This window comes from Micropterus salmoides, unplaced genomic scaffold (assembly GCF_014851395.1).
Source record: "Micropterus salmoides isolate LMB-PRFRI ecotype aquatic unplaced genomic scaffold, ASM1485139v1 Ms_hic_scaffold_3, whole genome shotgun sequence".
Lineage (NCBI taxonomy): Eukaryota > Metazoa > Chordata > Actinopteri > Centrarchiformes > Centrarchidae > Micropterus > Micropterus salmoides.
In genome coordinates, this window is record NW_024042261.1 from 37,454,386 (window position 1) to 37,475,919 (window position 21,534).

Genomic DNA, 21,534 nt, shown 5'->3' on the forward strand with positions numbered 1-21,534 from the left:
TTCTTCACATGTAGGGCTTAACATGATGATTTAATTGGCTGTGATTTAGATTTTTGCCAAGATTAAAGCTGTGATAGTTGACTTGTGAGAGTTGACTTGTCCCTATAATGTACATCACCCTGCCTTAAAAAGCTCCTAAAGAATTTTATTACTGATTTAGTGGAAATTTTTATTGTCCCGTGATGTTTGTTATGTTCTCTCAGAAGCCGATCTAAGACTAAACACCAGAGCAGAACACTGACTATCTATATAATCTGTGGTCAGCAGCTTCACTTTTGATCTTCATGGGAGTGTTCGGGTGACGCTCTACGTGAGAGTTGAGGAAAAACCATCAATGATCGTCGGCAATCCTTTACTCGTAAAGGTTACGTTTTCTGGAAGAGCACTGACAACAAATTACCAATCTTTTACCTTTATTGATTATCTATTCAACCTCTTGTAGTATTGATCAGGATCAATACTAATACATGACCGTCACTGCTAATCAGCTCCACCCCCTCCGTAGTGCAGTTCCACTACTCATGTAGGGTTGACATGACTGCCAATCTATTTCCCCAAATCAATTGATCACACACTCAGCCAGACATCTGATCCCCACTTACACTGCACAATAGTATTGCATCGGTTGCACATACTCACATATTTATTGCGTAGCGTATTTTAAGTGTTAGATATATTTTATCTACATATATATAATTTGGTGAGGAGGCAACAAAACAACTTGGTTAGGTCTACAAAAACATCATGGTTTGGGTTAAAGTAATGTTACGTGACTTAACTTACGTTAGTTAAGTAATATTACTTGCGTAATGTACGTAACTTTTCAATGTTGACTTTTTTATCACACACAATATATGAACACCGGTCTCCTGGGTGAATGTCCGGGATCTGGCCCACCCGTCCGCCCCAACACCTTGTTATTTAAACTTCTGTGTTAAATATCCTACACATACCTTTTATAAATGACGCTACAGGGCTTCCCCCAGTGCGTTGAACTATGACGCTAAAGGGCTCCACAGTGTGTTACAAACTGACGCCAACGGGTCTTGCCTATGCGTCCAGATGTGACGACTTGGGAGCTTCCTCTAATTTAGTTTAGTTTAGTCATTTCCTCTCGTAAAAGCCGGCTCTTCTGATTGGACAGCAGTGAAAAGGTCATGGTGGCTTTCTTAGAAAACCCATGAAAAGTCAATTAGCTTGTGAAATCATTAAAGTGTGTGTTAGGTTTGGAAGGTCAACTGTCGCTTTAATGATGACGTGAAATAACGTTTATTGTCCTGCTTTTAAAAACACCCAGACTACTTCAAACTTCCTTCTCTTCAGGACCTGTACGCCTCCAGGACTCTGAGGCGAGCAGGAAAGATTGCAGCTGACCGCCCCCCCACAAACTGTTTCAGACTCTCCCCTCTGATAAGAGGCTGCGGTCCATCAGGACCAAAACTTCTCGCCACAAAAACATCTTCCCTTCTGCAGCTAGCCTCATCAGCACCGTGTCCCCCACTGACACTCCCCCCTTTCAAATTATGCAAATGTCTCTGCACATGTAAATATTGTTTCAGTTTATTTATCATTGCACAAACCTGAGAGTATTGCACATATTGTTATTAAAGGAGACCTATTATGCTTTTCCACGTTCTAAGACTTATCTACAATGTTGGATGTTCATGTTAAACATGGCCAAAGCTTCAAATATCGAGGTTAAAGTATTTAAAAGAAATCCCAGTGAGCCAAAACCTCAGATTTCCTCCTCTTCTGAACGCTCTGTTTTTCTACCAACGTCTCTATTTGACAACACACGGAGCCGGTATTCCATATTTGGTAATTTGCTCCTTTGCTCCGCACAGCTATGCTCAGTCTGTCTGTACCGCTCAGCGACAACAACATGCTTCAGGTCTTAGCCAGTCAGAAGACAGTGGGCTTTGAGTGGGGGGGGCCTTAAAGAGACAAGAGCATCTACTGCATGTTTCAGACAGAGGCTGAAATGAAGGCCTACATGAAGGGCCAGTATAAGTATAAAAATATTCTATATTTTTATATCTTATATCTTTTATATCTATCACTGCAATACATCTGCACAACACAAACCGGAGTAATGAACATAAAAATATCTGCGACGTTGTCTTTCTCTGCGCATAGCTGTATTTGTTGTATTATTCTCTATTATTTTATTCTTTTATTATTCATTTATAACTTGCCTTTGTTTATTTCATATTTATATATTTCTACTTTTATTTATGTCAGCTTTATGTTGGTCTAGGCGTAGCACCTTATTTCCAAAGCAAGTTCCTGGTACGTGTAGAAAAACTACTTGGCAATCTTTTGTGATTCTGATTCTGAACTGCTCTGAAAGCAGTAAATTATTTAACAGCTAAACTAACGATAGTAAGTCATTTTGCATGTTTGCATCAGATAGGAAATAGGATAAAGATATTAAGACACCAAAGGTCTGTGTTTGATTGGAGCACATTGCTGCTGAAATAGAACAGAACATTGTTTATGTCTAGACAGCTGGCCAACGCTCACATTCATATTCGTCGTATTCTCTGCTGAAAACATGGATTCTGCCTTTGGTAATTCACAACAGAGAAACAACAATATTGTGATTATTATTATTAGCAGTATTATTATTGTAGGAGATGTCTTGTCGTCTGCCCATGCAAATGTCTCATTTTCATTAAAATGCCTAACGTTTCTACCTCGGTGCCGTTTCTGTCTGGGTCTCTGGCCTTTCTGTTTATTACTGCACCTTTTCTCTTAAGAGGAAACACAATCTGCCAGATTTATCATGACACTCGCTTCTCTATGTTCAGACAAAGTCTCCCTTCAATTAACTGTGACATAAGTCTTTTAAATTGAGCAGATAAACCAATGAAACAAAGTGCAATGTAAGGAGAGGAGGTGAAATATTATTCTTCTTGATCTTGAAGGTTCTCCGAGAAATTTTCCGACCAATTTCTGACAAAAGAAAAGTTGCTTTGCTTTGGTCAGTTGTACATATCTTTAATTGGACAATTGCATCAACTTCTGTCAGCAACAGAAAAATTACATCACTGTCAAGTTCTAAATAATAAAGCCACACTTTTATAATAAAGAAAAGATGGAGGTGAATTATTAGTTATAATTCAGAAATCCTATCAACTCCCTGGCAAAAGCTTTAAAATACAGCAGCACTGAAATGTACTAATTTATCTAAGTTCCGGCTTAAGTCTCAAAATACAAAAATTCAAGGTTCTGACACACGGTGAGCAAAAGCTCATTAGGTGATCTAACAGACGGGATATACATGTTTGTTTTTGCAGTTTATGGTCTCTGCTGAAACTCCAAGTTATTTTGTGCAACTAGACAGAAACCTGTACTTTCTTCTCACACTTGAAGTGTAATTTTCTCCATCTTCCTCCCTGACATGTCAGTTTCTGCAGTAAAATTCATTCTCAAATGTCTTGTACTGTTCGTGTTTGAACTTAATTTGACTTCTTTATCTTTGGCTGTGAGGGTTAATGAAGCTGTCCTATTGCTGAATACACTGTAAGTGGTTCAAGCTGTCAGCTGAATGGTCAGAGTCCTAAATGGGAGCATTGTTCTGACAAATGAAACTGTAATGACATCATTGTTTAACCTCACATGTATTTAATAAGAGAGTCACTATCCTTTATATCTTTTTCTCCCTGACTCTTTGTCTCTCTCATCTATCTCCGGACTATTCCTCTTCTGTCGTGTCGGAGTTTAACAGTTTGATTTAGAGCCACATATTTCAGAGCAGACTTTCCTCTGTGATTCATCACCCCTCTCTCTCTCTCTCTCTCTCCTTTCAATCTCTACCTTTCTCTACCTCTCTCCATTGACCACCCATCCTGTGTAGCTGCAGTAGGTCGGTGATGGATTTCCATGGAGCATTTATAGAAATGAACACACACTGACAGCGATGACCTGAGATTTATTGTTTGGTCGCTTTCTCTGAGTAGTAAAAGAAAGGGATAATAGAAACCAGATTTATGTGTGGACATCTTTCTAGTTGGTCTTTTTTCTGTCTCCTATATGTGGTCTTAGGTCAGGGCTGTGGATTAGTCCACTCATCCTCTATCTCTCTGTCCAAGGTGTTACCTCAGCCCATTCTTATTGAATTTTAACGAACAAACTATTTTTAAGTTGCACATTCTCACCATAAAAAAGGCTGGTATGTAAAATGGAGAGACGTCCCAAGCCTTTTTTTGTTCTTCTTGCCTTATAGTGCCAAAATGTGTGGACAAATCGAGCAGGTTATATTTTCTCCTCTCTTTCATTCTTTATGTTACTGCTGACATGTTTGGGAAGTCTCCTTTCTAATTGTTTTCATAAATGACTTACAATCACTATGCTGCTGTGTAAAACATGGGGGGATTATATCTTGAAAGCCACTTTGGAAAATAGTCTGTTTTTTTTCCTTCTTACATTTAAATTGTCTGAAAGAACGAGGAAGAGAGAATTTTACAAGCAGAGGGGTGGAGGGAACTTGAGACAGTGTTTACCATTAATTAATATATGTTAACATTAAAGACTTATAACGTTGTGTTTTGCACCGCTGCTGTAAACTCACACACTCACACACTTTGGCATCCGACTCGAGACAACCGATTTCCTTCTGAGGTAATTACGGTAACATTAACTAAGGGTTTGAACTGCGTTGAGTGTATCTACTGTCTCTCGTTTGAGAACGGCATCATGCTAGCCGCTAAATTTGGAGTGCGCACTTATTAGAGCCTTTATGGTAACTGCAGTTAAAAGGAGCATAGCGAGCTGACAGGCCGGGTTAGCAACTTTATTCTGTCATTGTCTTACTCGGTAACAAGTGTTAGAGAGTCTTACTTGAAGTATTAATTGTACGATACAAGAACAATATACAGTATCATTTGTCAAATTGCGTCGGACCTGGTGAATGTAGGGCGAGGATACACATGTGATAATGACTGGTTTTCAAAATAAGATGTATGGAAATAAGATAAATTGGATTATATTCACAGGAAGTATAGAAAATGTTACATGTGTCCATTAAAAGTCAAATAAAATGGTAATTATTCTTTGATTTAGAGTTGCTGGAAAAACATTAAATATATTAGTTGACTTGTTTGCTGTTTCATTACCAAATATATCTATGCAGTCTCACAAAATCCTGTGGGAAACACTGCTTGAGAAATCTGTGAAAATGGAGTGCATATAAATGTAAAAGAGAGTCAAAAAAGAGAGAAACTCTCAGACAATAACAGAAGTGACAAAGAAAATAAGTGAGAGAGGAAAGGTGTCAACTAGAGGGAAAGCAAAAGAGACACAGAGTTAAAGGGGAAAGTGACAAAAACAAAGTCACGAAGGACGAGGAAAAACAGAGAGTGGAAGGAAATGTGACGTGAGAAAGAAGATAAAACGACACCAAAGCAGAAAGAGGAAAAACTGGAGGATAGAAGTGACAAAAATGAAAGAGAGGGCCACTTTGATATTCAGCCTGTAAAGCGAGGAGGGGTTCAGTCTATCAGCTCAGGGACGCCAACGCACTCGGCCAAATCATCCACCTCATCAGTCATTCAAAACACCATCAGTCAGCCAGGAAATCGCCCATCAAACAGACGCACTCACCCACCGCTCACCTCAGACTCACACCAAATAGACCCGTCTGACTGATTGACATGTCCCACTGGTTCTCTTCTGATTGGTGGATAAGAGCAGTCAGTCAGTTAAATGCCTTCACAGGTGGAATTTTGTTTTCAGGTGTGTCATAAAACAAAGTTCTCTCATTTGGGGTGCTTCTATTTCAACTAACATGGCTCCTCGCTACCTTCACCCGCCTTAGCTCCTCCCAAGAGATATGTTTGTTTTTTAGATTTTATTTTTTATAGCGATTCTTTTGGTTTTGTTTATTAATATTGTGTTGTTTCTTTTTTGAACATAAAATTACATCTACATACTACTGACCTGTGGAACAACCACACGTTCACTGTTATTATTATTTTTTTTAATATTTATATTTTATTTTATTTTTTAACACACACTCATATGTTTACTGTTTTAGTTTCATTTTATTTTTATTTTTAATACTTTATGTTTAATTTATTTTGCAATTTTTAGTACACACAAACTTACTGTTTAATTTTTAAATTTTTATTTTTTAAATGTTTTTTTTATTTTAACACACTCAAACACACACTTTGATTATTTTATTTATTTTTATTTAATGAACTGTATGAAATTAATTGTTCTTTTGTGTTATATTTTAAGCTTTGGAGAGAGACAGACAGAGACAGAGAGAGAGAGAAGGAATCAAATGGGACATGAGTCATTTTGATGAGATACATTATCTTGTGTTATAAAGTTTGGAAGAGAACTGCTGCTCTTAAAGGTGACGGACTACCTGGCACTGTAACTGTAAAAAATATAAATAAAATAATTTGTTTAAGAAAGGCTGCAGTTACAGTAAAACTGAAATTGTAGGACTAATAATTCCCGGGACAGAGCTGCTGTATAGGACAAATATAGACTTTAAGGAGCCAAGATGCACTTGAGAAGAAAATAAATCGAAAAGGAAAGCCTTTTAGAAACAGTATACAAAGTCAGACTGCTTGATCCGTTTGTCATTCGGATGAGAAACATAAATAACCTTAAAGCCGTGGATGCTCCCGTAATGTCATGCAATAATAGTGATTGTACAGTGATGCCGTTTCCAGGGCAGTTTGCCCATTCATTTTACTGAATAAACAGATTTACACTGAAGGGGTAGTGAGTCCAGTGAAGAGAGAAAATAAAGGAGAAGCAGAAAGAAGAAGAAATTCAATGTTTTACACACATATGCACAGACAGGACCTATACACGAGAGATGTCAGAGTGACGAGGCTGCCATATAGTCAGAGACGCATTTAGGTGAATAAAACACTTTCAGTAGTGAGGACGACGGAGCGAGGACGCTTAATTAGCAGAATGGAAAGCAGCCTTGGTAATTTGACTGGGCAATACAAGTTATTGTTTTTATGAGTTGCTAGCTTGTAAATACATCCAAGGGGTAATTTTACAAGAAGGGATCTAGTTTTTGTGAAAGATGCGATTCGTCCAGCTCATACAGTCAGAGGGATAGCTTGAAGGAGGGGGAAATTGAATAATGGATGGAAAATGTGTTGCTCCACGTGTGCTCTGCGGGCTTCTTTTAGTGTCCGTTGTGTTTTGCCTGAAATTCACCACATTAAATCTTGCAATAGTCATTCGCCTTCCATTCAACTCCCTGATCAGCTGCTAGCGCTGTTATCAAGGCCGCTTAGTGAATAATTGAGTTCTTCAGTTTTGAACTTTCTCTGACATCAAAGCAGATGGATTTATATTCAGAAATCTATTTTTTGCAGTGCGATTACTGGTAAACATCGCTATAGAATCAACAAACAGAGCTGGATGAGCCTCTTGTTTTGGGCGTTTGTATTTTTATTTTTTTATTCAGTAAGGTGTGTGTGTGTGTGTCCTTATCTGTTGTTTTTCAGTTTAATTAATAGACAAACATCATTAATGCATCATCAGTGACCACCAGGTGATTATTAAAACATCAACCACTGTCCCTCCCTCCTATAGACACCTTTTAGAGACAGTTTATTATTTACCACAATAGCGTAGAATAAAACTTTTTACCCCAACGGTGGAAGAGCTGTTCTCTACCTGCGTGACATAAGAATGGACAGAAGAAACAAGGTATAACCTGCAAACTGTAAATGAATTTATCAAACAAATAACAATTCTTACAACCAGAAGCATACGGATGTTGATAAAAATCTCCCTGGAACAAACAGCTGAATACCCTTAAATGCGGCACTGAGCTCCTGTTAGGCCTGAGCCCAACTGTGAAAAATGAAATTCCACGGCTATGTCGGGAATCAAATCTACCAGGAATCAAAGAAAACAGAAACCGATGCCCGCGGATATTTGGAAATGTTCGGCTGCTCCCAGAGCTAGGAAACACCCTCGCTGTTTAATGGACAGCATTAACCTTCAGTCCACGGACAAATCCAAGAAGGTTAAGCAAGTTCAGCTCCAGGCAGGGAGAAGGCGGTGCAGTTCCGTGCCCGGGTGGGAGATGTTCAGGTGGGGCTTAACACGGGTGGGTAGCCCCTGGAGGTGGAGCTGGGGGGAGGGAGAGGGTGAGAGAGAGCTGAGGGACCCACAGGAGAGAGAGACTCAGCTCTGACCATCTGCCAGCCTCCAGCCCCTGCCAGCACACACACACACACTTAAATACATAGACGAGCTTGCATGCATCCTTTTGCCTACATACACTGATACAAATACAAACACACGACGTGATGCATCTTAGGTGTATATTAATATACCCTATATATTTTCATCCAATCAGGAGTGTTTTCAGCATTGAGCCTTGTTTAGTGTGTGTGTGTGTGTGTGTGTGTGTGTGTGTGTGTGTGTGTGTGTGTGTGTGTGTGTGTGTGTGTTGTGTGTGTATGTGTGTGTGTGTGTGTGTGTGTGTGTGTGTGTGTGTGTGTGTGTGTGTGTGTGTGTGTGTGTGTGTGTGTGTGTGTGTGTGTGTGTGTGTGTGTGTGTGTGTTGTGTGTGTATGTGTGTTGTGTGTGTGTGTGTGTTGTGTGTGTGAGTGTGTGTGTGCTCGCCCGATTGTTGGCAGGATGGAGGCCGGCACTGGCCCTTCTGTCAGCTCCCTGCTGGATTCCTACTTCTCTCAACCCTCCACCCATTCAGCCAATCCCTCCCTCCATCCCTCCTTCCTCCTCCTCGTGTGTCACTCCTCCTCTTCCTCCACTCCTCCGTATCTCTACAGATACAACCTCAGTTCCTCCATCGAATCCTCCAACACTTCATTCACATATGTGCTGGTGCTATATTTGTAAAAAGACGTTGTCTTTTGAAGTTGAGCATGTTGAGGCAGACTAAACAAGTTGTAATGCACTCTACTTATTACTACTACTACTCTTATACTAATAATAATAATAATCAATTTTTACTGTTTATTGTGCTTCGTTCCCTCTGTGTACACGCCAGATGTTTGTTTAATCAGAGAAGAACAAATTGACAAAGAGAGAAGATTTATCCATCATGTGTCTCTCAAGCCAGATAATCACATATCCATCCATCCAACCATTAATTCATTCAGTCTGCCTACCATCTATAATCCATCCTTTATCCATTAATCCATCAATCTATCCATCCAGCCATACATCCATCATCAGTCTACCAGTGCATCCATCCATCCAATCATCCATCCATCCAACCAACCAACCAATCATTCACATATCCACCTATTCTTCCCTCCATCCATGTATAACATGTCCACCAATCCATGTATCTATCCATTCATCCACCGTCAATTCATCTATCAGTCTATCCGTTGTTCATCCAGTCACCCATCCATCAGTACATATTGTATATCCATTCACCCACCCATACATTGATCCATCATTCTAACTATTCGTCCATATGTCCATCTACCCACCCATCTATCTGTCCATCAGTACATCCGCATCCTATTCAAACCCATACTCCTGTTGTCCCGTTTCTCTCCCACACATCTTTTCACATTGTCTATTTCAGTTTTCTTTTTCTTCCCACCAGTCTCCCTCTCTTCCATCCCGGCATTTGACAGGTGACAGCCATTTTTGTGCATGTTTTATCCATAACTTTAGGATATTTATCCATCTCTGTTTATTCTTCTATAACAAAAACTAAAATACAAAGAAACAGAAATCATTTTCAGACCTCTTACTCTCTTTTCTGCCTTCTTAGATATAAAGAGTGACCTTTATAAAGGATCATTTTGACCTCACCAAACCTGTCCAAACCTGAACTGAGTAATGTCTTGTTATAACAGGACTTTCGCTCTGTAGACTGAGTCCCATGTGGAAGAAACTCAAAGTTGACTTAAAGTAAATAACGTTTTGTAGATGACTTATGTCACGTAACTTATATAATGTACTTATTTTAACCCAAACCACGACCTTTCCTAAAACTAACCAAGTAGTTTTGTTGCCTAAACACACAACGTTTACCATTTGTCAAACATCATGTGACTTAGGTAATGTGAGTTACATAATGGACTGCCACATGCCAAAGCTCATACATGTCGTGTTAGGGAACAGTCGAATACGTCGTTTCAGGAAAATTGACAATCTGCTAATTTTGTTTGTTGGGGATGAGCTTTGGCAGGAGAACAGACATTATTTGGAGTCTTAATCTGCTCCAGAACTCTGTTTGGCTGGGATCGTTTTCATTCTTTACCCTTTGAATATAGTGAATATGGTGCATACATGCTGATCTAATCGGCTCAGTCTGAAATCACTGCAAGCTCTTTTCTATTCATAACTTTTTACTGAGTGTGTAATGGGCTTGTGGTTCCATCTAAATCTGAAAATGTTTTCGTAATGTTTAACAATTTAGCTGCAATTATGACCTGAAGTCAGATGCATACCGTGATTTCCTGCTTCTAATGTAAATGTTAATTTGAATATAATGTTGTGGAGTTGTAGCCATTGAATGTATGTGTATAATAACACACACACGTTACTGTTCTATTTATTTATTTTATTTCAATCATAGACAATCCCGCCCTGAACCATACTCTGCTTTATGGTCTATTTTCCTCTAAATGGGACCATAATTTACTAAAGGAAAAGTCAGGAAATCTGAACTGATTGCCACTAAAATAAAATATGGTTAGGTTAGGCATCTAAATACTTGGTAAAGGAAAGTGAAAAACAGAGTCATTGTAATTCCATTCACCACCTCAAACTCCAAACTTTATGTTACTTTATGCCTTACCACTGACAGGTCAGATAAATGAGAAGCATAGAGTATAGAAAGTCTGTCTGCATTGACCAGTGCTGCAGAAATCGTTTAACTCAAAAGCAGTAACTTTTTCCCAGAACTAACTTTACAATATTTACAGAGCAGCTGTCAAATGTAATAATCAGGAATGCAGGGAAAAAAACAAACTATAGTCAGAGTGCAAACACATGAATGCCAAAATTCAACACAAAGTCCCTCGTGGAATGTACCCAGTTTACTTTTTACTAATTAACCCGGAGTAGTTTGATTGGTCTGCATTCCAAGGGAGTGTGTTAGCTTCCAATAATTTCAGTGTTGGTGGGAAGAACAAAAAACAGAGTGCAAGTTGTTTCATTGGGACAGAGAGAGACAGCAGCTCTGTGGAGCGTGGAGACGGTCTTTAAACTGAGACTTCTGGACTCTGCAGCTGGTCTGAAGAGATGACAGCCTGAAGACACACACACACACACACACACACTCACCCTGCTGTGCTTGGTGGGTAGACATTAAGGTTTGTATAATGAGGGCTGGATTCTGAGCTGTGGATATATTAACAGAGATAAACACACTGTAGCGTCTTCATTAACTGATATGCACACATATGCACATTTTACAATTAGGTGATGCGAGCTATTTTAAGCTTCATAAACAGAGTTAATAAAAATTAGCAGGAGATGGGGCCAACTGCTGGCTTTGGATTATTTTTAAGGTGTCTGTGAAGACGGTTTTAAAAAACTGCATATCGAGCAAGACTGAACAAGGTTCTTCCAGAAAGCGAGTTGCGGCTGCAGCGGCTGCCGCTGTCCAGGCCTGTGTTATGAGTCAGCGACAGAAGGGTGCAACTCCACTGCCATGGCTCCTGGCTGCCTCCGATCCTACCAGCCTGTACACCACAGGCTGCTGCTGCTATCCTCCCAGTTTAATCTCACCATCTGAAGTTCAGGGGAAGTTGTTACAATAATCAGTACTTGAAGTGAACCTCGACGTTTTACTCTTTGGCGTACCGGGACATTTTCTTCCGTACCGGGACTTCTCCCAGGCTGCCGGTCCTCTCCTCTGCCCTCTCCATTTCAGGTTCTCTACGTGACGCTCAACTGTTCCCGTTCTCGCCTGCCTGCTAATCTCTGTCGGCGGAGAGAGACGAGGGAGAAGAGAAGTTTTGGTGAACTGACCAATCACAGGCTTGATGGGGCGGTACATTTAAAAATATTGACAGATAGGTGTCATTTTCTCTGGGGACGCTAGGGACAGGTCAGCTGGCACCTATTTTGTCCACTTGAAGCACTGACATTAATGATATAATAATAGTTATAATAGCTGTATTTGCATAGCACTTTTCAATACAAGTGACAGAGTGCTTTACAGCAATCAATATAAAAAATACAACATACAAAACGCTGACCAAATCTTATGCTAATCAGTTCAGCATTTGTTGAGCTATCTCAGGCCACACCAAAGAACTCTTATTTTACCATCTGTAAAGCAATTTTGCCAGCATGGCTAAACATTCCCATCATTGTAGCATCCATGTAGCATTAAATGTAGTTTTTCCAATGGATTATGGACCCTTTAACTTCCAGGGAAGCCGCCACTTTCACAAAAAACAAAACATCTGCAAGGTTTAACATTGCATTTGTAACAAGTACAGTTATTTGTTCAGCTACAGATCAGAAGCACAGAACTAAACCTCCATCTACAGACAAAACTCCTCCCAAAGCCGACTCAGCTGAATGTAACAGAATGTCAGCAGACTGCAGACACGGGGGTTGGACGATCAACAAAGCCAGACCGACTCTCCCATCCACTTATCTCTCCTCTCATCTTAATAAGACCAGAGCAGCAGCGGCGTCCTTCCCATAAGGCCGCGCTGTCCGGGTCTGAACCACAGTCTCATTAACCAGACATATTGGCCTCCGCAGTACAAAGGGCTTCCTCTTGAGCTGACACAAGGCCGTCCCGACTTGCTCATTTAAAACTGAAACGTTGACATCCTCGCTGTGTGCCATCATCGATATCAGTAACCAGCACTCTGGGAGAGAGCCGAGGGGAGGGGGTACTACTACTTCTATTCACACAGAGTTGCTGTTTTTTGTGCTGAGATGAATACGAGGGATGATTCTCGATTCAGATATCGGGTAGCGAGACGCAGTGAAGAGGATCAGATTGAAAGGTTGAAAAGATTTCAATCTTTCATGGACATTTAGATGTTCCTCTGTCTCTCTAATCCAATCAGATTCAATTCATTTATGCACTGTACAATCCAAAGAAGCTGAGAGTGATGATCCCATAATGTTGATTCAAGACAAAGAGGTCAATCAACAGTTGACATTGCAGGTAAAACTTTTTTATGCAACATGGTTAAAAAAAAAAAAAACAGCTTCACACCTAGCTTCATGGAGCCAATGCTGTGGATGCTAAAATCATGTCATGTCACTCTCAGTTGAACCATCCAATACTATGAGCAAAAAAATAACATGTAAAAAATTCAGTCTTTCTGCACTGGGTGGTTTGGAGAGGATAAAGGTTATTTGGCATATAGTTTATTGAAACTGAACGGATTATTTTTCTTTTTTCTGCAAAGCAACTTCAATTTTGGGGGCCTAAACATACTCGAAAACTCACCAAACTTTGGAAAAAATTCAGCCGCGGCGAACAAATTTAGTTTTTTATGGGTTTTGTGCATGGGCGTGGCAAAATGGCTCGCTAGCGTACAAAAAAGCGTCTTGGAGCCATTGCCTAAACCCAACAGGAAGTCAGCCATTTTGGATTTAATGGTCATTTTTGCCGATTTACACACTTTGTGCTTTAACAAACTCCTCCTAGGGATTTAGTCCGATCAACTTCAAATTTTCGCTGTGCACTCTAAACCCATTGACGATTAAAAGTTGAACCCTCCAAATCAGGAATGAAGGACGTAGTTTATGTCCGAGAAGGTCCGATTTGGTGAAAATTTTAAACAAAACCTGAACCCATCCATATGCAAATATGGATCACTCAATGTCATAGAACCACCTGCTGGCAACCGGAAATGACATGATTTCCACTGTAATGTACTACTCCTAACAGATCAACTTCAAAACTGTCCCACAAAACCCTTAACACATTCATGAGGCCATGTTGTAAAACGTGCGTTTTCTGTTAACGGCGTGGCGGTGGCAATGACCTTTAAAGAAGCAGCCCCCGTGGCACATTTCACCTACATGTATGAAATTTCTGTGGCACATGTATCATGTCCAGATGAACCAAAAAGCCTCATGGAGCGATGCCCTAAACCCAACAGGAAGTCGGCCATTTTGAATTTTATGGTAATTTTTGGATGATTTACAGGCTCTGTACTTTAACGAAGTCCTCCTACAGAATTAGTCTGACCGACTTCAGGTTGTCGCTGTCTACTCGAAACGTGTTGACGATTAAAAGTTGTACAAACGGTGAGTTTTCGTGGAACGGCGTCCCCGTGGCGTGGCGTCCAAAATCGATGATTCGCCATGAAAGAGGACGTTGTTGTAATTTCAGCGTACATGCTGACATCTGCACCAAACTTTACATGCTTGATAGCAGTCCCCCCCCCGAACACATCCACATGCCAATATTCAGTGTTAGTCTTAGCGCCAAGTGCTATGCAGCGCCACAAAGGGGATGCAATGATGATTAACACCTTTGGGCAAATTCACAGCCACACCGGCAGATCTCGAGAATCTGCAACGCAGCGGCCTCACACCTTGATGCGCTACACGTGCGAGGACCTGCCCAATGCTGCTTACAGCTTTATATAAATTTGGATTTGCCAATATGAGCAAAAGGCAGGTCTATTAAACAGACCTTGTTGTTGTCTGCTTTACAGCATGAGGTTGTTTTAGTTCAAATGTTTTATTCATGTGAAGTAGTCTGGACCTCAATCATCTTACTACTCACCCATGCAACCAGGTGTACAGTATATTTATTGTGCAGCTCTGTCTGTGTTTTGACTGACAGCGGTGGGAGACAGGAGTTGCTGCTAAACAAAAAAATGTGATGGATTACAGATAAATCTGTATTCTGCAGGCTTTGACAAATCCTCCCTCAGGTTCCTGTCCCACATCTAAAAATATCTCTGAAAACACACATTTGTTATGTGTCCATATGTCCTTGTATTTTGGGTTGGTTCCAGAAATCAGCGCAACATCTCATTTTACTTTTGTAAAATCTTTTTACATTTGTAACGCATTACTTGTGAGTTTACATGAAATTTACCATTTGTTGAATGATTCTGACAAACAGCCCCACGTTGTTGGACTCTCTCTGACCTACATTCGAGTCATGACCGTCACCACAGGGAATCGAACGTCCAATCCTGCCAGTGTTACTGCTGTGCACGATCACAGCACGCTGATTTAATGTTATGGGTTTTTTTATTGTCCACATAGTGACACTGTGGGAGTCTGGGTCACAGTCAACCAAACGTAGATGTTACACTGATGTGCCTGGTGGGGTTGCTGTAATAATGAGTTTTCAGATGACTTTATTTTATTATTGGCCAAATCATCACAGATGTGTTAAGTGATATTGAAGTGTTTTATTGTTCAGTAAAACATCTTTCCTCAGTTTATGTTTGGCACAGAGGTGTAATCCTTAATATTTGAGTCCTGGTTGATTTGGTGACACCTGTTGTTAATGAGCAAATCCGGTTTAATTCAACAGATAACAGAATTCTGGGGGCAAAACAAAGTATTGTCGTTTTAAATAACGAAGTCAGGCTTTAATTGGCCTTTTCCCAAAATTCTGTGAGCAACCGTGATCTGGTTTTATGCTGCGCACAGCATGACTCTGCGAACAGCAGGGCACAGTGAAAAGAGTTGGTTACCTCGGTGTGCAGCCTGCCGCCTGCAGCTATTCCTCTAGCAGTTCTCTGTGGCTGCTCCTGACTCTTCCACTCCTCCCTGCAATATTTCAAACTGATCTGCTGTCAAAAATGTTGTAAATTACCATTTTCTTGTTTTATAGACACATTTTTGATGGAAAATAGCAGCTGGTGCTAATCTCACTGACAAACACATTGCATTTCCAGTGACTTCTTCAAAATAAAAGTCAACTTGTGTTTTGTCAAGTGTTGCAATAGCAGTGACTGAATACAGCATTTTTTGCCGGGAATGTATAATGTTTCCACCCACACTCAGTTTGTAATACTGCAAAAAAGGGTTTTCGTCAGTATAGCCTCAATCACCAGTGCATTATGTCATTCAGCGATGGATAGTGACTTAACAGACATTTACTTAAATGTAAATCATCTAGAATGTTACTTTAAGAAACAGAATTTGAGGGGTCCTTTTAGTGGTTGAACAAAAACCAACATTATCTCAGGAAATGGAATTTCTCTGTTTGTATAACAAATAAGGGAACACAATTATTTAAATCAGACTGATAGATTGCTTTCTTTTTTAAAAATCCATCTTCTTTTTCAGGCTGTTGCAGATCAAATCCAGTCATCACATCACATCTCATCAGGGCTTGGCCCTGATTGGTTCCCCTTGATACAGGAATTCTGAAACCCTCCAAATCAGGTACGTTTCCTTCATTTCTAATAGAGTTACTGCTGTTTTCCTGCAGTCAGTGTACAGTATATATGAATGAAGGACGTAGTTTATGTCCGAGAAGGTCCGATTTGTTGAAAATTTCAAACAAAACCTATTTTAGTGCAATGATGAATCAGAGGTCTGAACAGACTGTTTTGATGGATGTGACAAACGTGACAGAGAATGTTTGAGTAGACAAATTGGATTCAGCCAACATTTAGCTGTTAATATTTAAAACTGGATGTGGGCTGCAAGGAGCTCTCTCTCTCTCTCTCTCTCTCTCTCTCTCTCTCTCTCTCTCATATCCCTCAGTGGCAATTTCAGATCCAGCAGTCAGACACCTGCGTCTCTATTTGATAAATATTGAATCTGCCAGCGTTAGAAATGGATCTTTAACAAGGCCAACACACACACATACACACCATTCTTAGACACATATGCGCACGCTCACACACACACACACACACACACACACACAATCACTCTTAGTCACTCTTTCTTGTGAACGTGATCTCACATACTGAACCTAGCACAGGTTAGTAGGTTAGTGGTAAACTATGTTGTGCATCTGCTGGTTTTATTGCTGTCTGACATACAAACAAATGCACAAGCACACTTTCTCTCTCTCTGCGAACAAACAAATAGACAGACAGCTGCGTGATGCCAGTGTGTGTTTGTGTTTGCAGAGTCATACTGAGTGAGTACACAAAGAAGGTGTGATGGGAATGGTGATCGTCTGTGTACCAAGAGTGCATGTATGAGTGTCAGCCACCAGCTGGCTCTGATCTTTATTTTTTTATCATACTGTTGTATCTTCCGGAAAATGGGGTTGAACATATAACACAACATGTGTGTACAAATGTGGGAAACGGAACATGTATGTTAAGCTGCAGACACGTTCTGACTGTTGACAGCTTGTTGCCTAATGCAGTTGTTTCTTAATAGCTCCACATCGCTGCAGGGTGTATTGCATTGACAGATTGCAGTTGTGTCATAAGATTATGCAAATCAACTTGAGCAGGGGACACATATTATCGACTTAGACGGAGGCCCACGTGTATTACAAACACATTTTGAGATTTCCCACTCAGACATTAATTAAATCAGTGCAAACAAATAAATCCAACTATTAATGACAAGTGAGTTTAGATGGTTTTAAACTTGCTGAGGCATCAAAAAAACCCACATGGTTTACGCAGTTGATAAGTATGTCCTGTCCTCAAAGCAGATTGTGATTGTGATTGTGCCTACAAAATAAAAGCACCAAAATGTCTTTGCAGCAGTACTTTATGTCATGTTTAGTTGAGAGCTTTTACTTTGAAAAGTTCTAAAGGGAATTCAAAAGAGTCTGAAACAGCCGTCAGAAAGCATGAGATCGGATTTCCCTGAATGAGAAAGGTAGGAATTTCCTCTGTCTGGAGGTACTGGGAAATGAAAATAAGCATTCATAGGTTGATGTGGCAACCCGGTCTCACTCCCAAGTCGTCACATATGGACGCTTGGTCAAGAGCCATAATCGTCAGTTTGTGACGCACTAGGGATCCCTTTGACGTCATAGTTCGACGTATTGAGGGAAGCCCTGTTGTGTCAGTTTTTGATGGTAAAGGCAAGTATGATATTTAAGAGAAAAGACGAAGTAAGGAGGTGATTGGGGTGGATAGAGGGCCAGAACCCGGACCTTGAAGCAGGAGAACAGGGTTTGTGTCCCGTGCAAAACAAAACATTAAATGTTTTTATTTAGGCGAGTGAGGTAAATTGACATTAACGTTAGTTAACTTAAGTTTTAATTGACATACATAGCTATTTTAACCCAAACCATGATCTTTTCCTAACCTTAACCAAGTACTTTCTGTGCCTAAACCTAACGAAACTGCAACGTTTCACGACTTTAATTATGCGCGTTTCAACATGGCAATGTATCGAAACGTTACTTTTTATCTTGAAAGTGTAACCGGATATTGCATATTTATTGTTGCTAAGCATTGCTAACTTGACTGCGGGTCCCTAAACATCAATAATTGATGCAAAAGGGCTACCCAAGTCTTTAAAAAGCGACGACAAAGGGCCTTGACCATGCGTCAGACATTTGACGAGTAGGGAGTGAGACTGTGTTGGATGTGGACCAATCGCCGGGACGCACACACTCCTGCACATGCTTAATTGTTTAAACATGTAAAACGATCCATTTGTCAAAAAGGGAGAAAAATAACACGAGCAAGAAGTGGAGATTGAACACGCAACCTTTCAAATGGGAGACTTGAGCACTACTAATTGATCTAAACAGGCACACGTGCAATGAAAGATTATAAATTACAGATTTGACTATGTTCTGGCCCGCCATCAGCTGACTTTATTTGCCAACCTCTGGCCTAGAGGGACCAAGGGTGTCCTCATGGCGCCCATTGTGTGCCTCTGTATAACGTGTCAAGGACGTGTCTGCTGCCTCTTGAGCAGAGCTGACTACACTGTGACTATCTGCAGCAGCTGTAAAGCAATAACAATGGTTTAATAGGCAATGAAAACAGTGGACAGTGGATAGCTTGGGTTCCATCAGAGGCTAATAGCATTTATGGGCTTTTGAATGTGAAGTGTAAAGACTTCTTGCTGCTGTATCGTTTCTTTAAAATGGACATAACGATGAGTTTTAGAAAGTTTAAGATTTAGGAATAATCCTTGCTATTTTACTTATATTCCCCAAATCAAAATGCTAGAGGAAACAGCCTTGGAAAGCTACGTCATCTTATACTGTGTGTGTGTATATATATATATATATATATATAGTTACAACAGAGTTACTATAAAAAGTTTAAAGGCAATCAATTTATTTTCTATTTATAAGAATCTTTTAGGGGAACCTTGAACACATTAAAGATTACAGTGAGTGGCGGCTGTAATTGTTAAGAAATAACTTGTGAGGCGGAGTTATTAGCCTTGGAAAACTGTGTTGTCATCTTAAGGGAATAACAATCACATCTACCCCTCCATCCATTCATCCCTCTGTCTATCTATCTGTGGCTGATAACAGTTTCTTGGAAGGATTTTCATTTCTCCATCTCTCGTCATGTGTAATGTATCACAGAATTCATTTTTAATGTTGTGATTGGTTTTCGGTTGGTAAACAATTTGGATGCAGGAGGACAGAGTCTTCTCCCCCAGAGAGGAGCAGCGCATTCAGAGAGTATCCACAAACGGCAAAGTGACTGCCAATTGCTCAATTCACAGAACAAAATCAACGTCCTCATCGCTGGCTGAATGGGTTTTCAGCTAGCGTTAAAGAAGCGTCCCAGGGCATCTTCCCTTTGTGAGCAGGATCTTTTCACAACAGCTATACACATTCAGACACCATTGAGAATCCCACTGAGGGTCCACAATTAAAAGAACACTTTTCTGTCGTTGTTGTGGCTGTCATGTCAAACTTGACATTTCATTTATAGAAGCAAAACATTTTCAAATACCAAACATCGGCACAGAGAAATGGCATGATACTTTTCTGTCTTGGGAATGTCTCGGCTTGCTTTATTGTAAGAAGTATTGTGAAAAAATTTGATATTTCTTTTACCTTCAGTTCTGGAGGTTCGTCTATATTTGTTCTTGACCATGGTTTTTCCCTGAGCATATCCAAATGGTTTTAATCACCTTTAATCAGCTTCACTGTCCCTTAAAGATCCTCAAATCAAATAAATATGTATGCAATTTTGACCAAACAACAGACAGACACAGTTAGGGAGTGTGACGCTAGTGGAGAATATATATATATATATCAATTAAAAAGCTAAGGGGATGACCATTCTGCTCTGTGTCTGTTGGATCTGTAAGTAAGCAGTGGCTAACATGCTGTCCACAGCAACTTGATCTTTTGAATTGTTCCCAAGTAGCCTGCCAAAAATAAAAACAGCTGTAATCATACTTTATTTCTCATGTATGTAGCTATGTTCAGTGTATTTAAAGTATTTTAGAGTTGCTTTCAAAGAAACCTATATTAGTATTTTGATGATTTCAGTCATTCACTGCGGCACTGCTGCAACATTTAACAAAAGGTTTTGTAATTTATTAATAGTTATGGGAAAGACTGTGTTACGTCTACCCCACAACCACCAAGAGGTGCAGAATACAGACCGGGAGGAAGTCATTCTACACACCTGTGACTGCTGGGATATCATACCGTACCATGAAGCAGTCATGTTATGCAGAAACAGTAAAAACTTTGAGACTCTGAAATATCAAAATAGTTTTTTTGCATCTGGTATGCAAGTTGGAAAAGTTTCAATATTTCTATTTAAGAAGCTTCTTTTCTTTGTTTTTAAAAACCTGTTGATTTGTAATGATTTGAGCATTTTGCCATTTCATCTGCAGAGGTTTAGAAAACCAATGGTTGCTCCAGGAATAACTCCGTGAACCACATTGTCTCATGTCTCCGTGTGTGATACATATTTTTTGTGTTCTTTTCTATTCTGTTCTCATCATTTTCAATCTATTCATATGTATTCTTTCCAACATCATGTAGCCACATTAGAGAAGCCTCTTTGCCACAAAGCTTTAGAGGGTTTTGCTTGCCGATAGGAGTCCCTGTGTTGAACAATAGCGAGGAGCAGGCACGCTGAACAAAAGCCTCTCAGTCTGTGACAGATTTTAGCTGGCTGCTAATGGGAACCAACGCTCAGAGACCTAAAGCGCATAGAAAACGATCATCTCCACTCACATAGAACAGAAACCACAGGGGATGAATAAATGAATGAAAAGAGGAGAGAGGGAGTAAAGGAGAAGCAGTAGAAAAATAAAGAACGATTTAATAAACGCAATGGAGACAATACATTTGTGAAGTCTGTTATTAGTGCAGGTATTGTATTCTCTAGGTTTGGATTTCATGGCTCTTGGAAGAATAATAGAGCAGTGAAACTATTTATTATCAAGATGTGTTTCATCCTTTGCTCAAAGTATTCTCCATCTCCATATCGTCACAGCACATTCATCTGTTGAGAAACAATCGTCTATGGAGCTGCAGATATGAAGCAGCAGTGATTATTTTCACTCAACACATTCTTCTCATTTCTGCCATGCAGGGTTTAGGGAAGATGGATGTTTAGAGCAGACCGGATCAGACTAAAGACTGATGTGGAGTTTGAGATGTAATTGGCCAGCAGAGTAAACTCCCAGGAATTAAATTTAGAAACTAAATCATGAACAGAAATTACCTTGTGCT

At 40.0% G+C, this 21,534-nt stretch overlaps 1 protein-coding gene across 3 annotated transcripts in view; it reads left to right on the forward strand.

Moving 5' to 3' along the window:
• Positions 1 to 21,534, forward strand: part of si:cabz01090165.1 (uncharacterized protein LOC100333421 homolog) — a 358,553-nt gene that overhangs the window by 222,965 nt on the left and 114,054 nt on the right. For all 3 annotated transcript variants that reach the window (XM_038694085.1, XM_038694087.1, XM_038694088.1), the window contains one exon: positions 16,224 to 16,322. The gene's annotated coding sequence lies outside the window, so the exon portion shown is untranslated. The remainder of the gene's footprint in view (positions 1 to 16,223; positions 16,323 to 21,534) is intronic.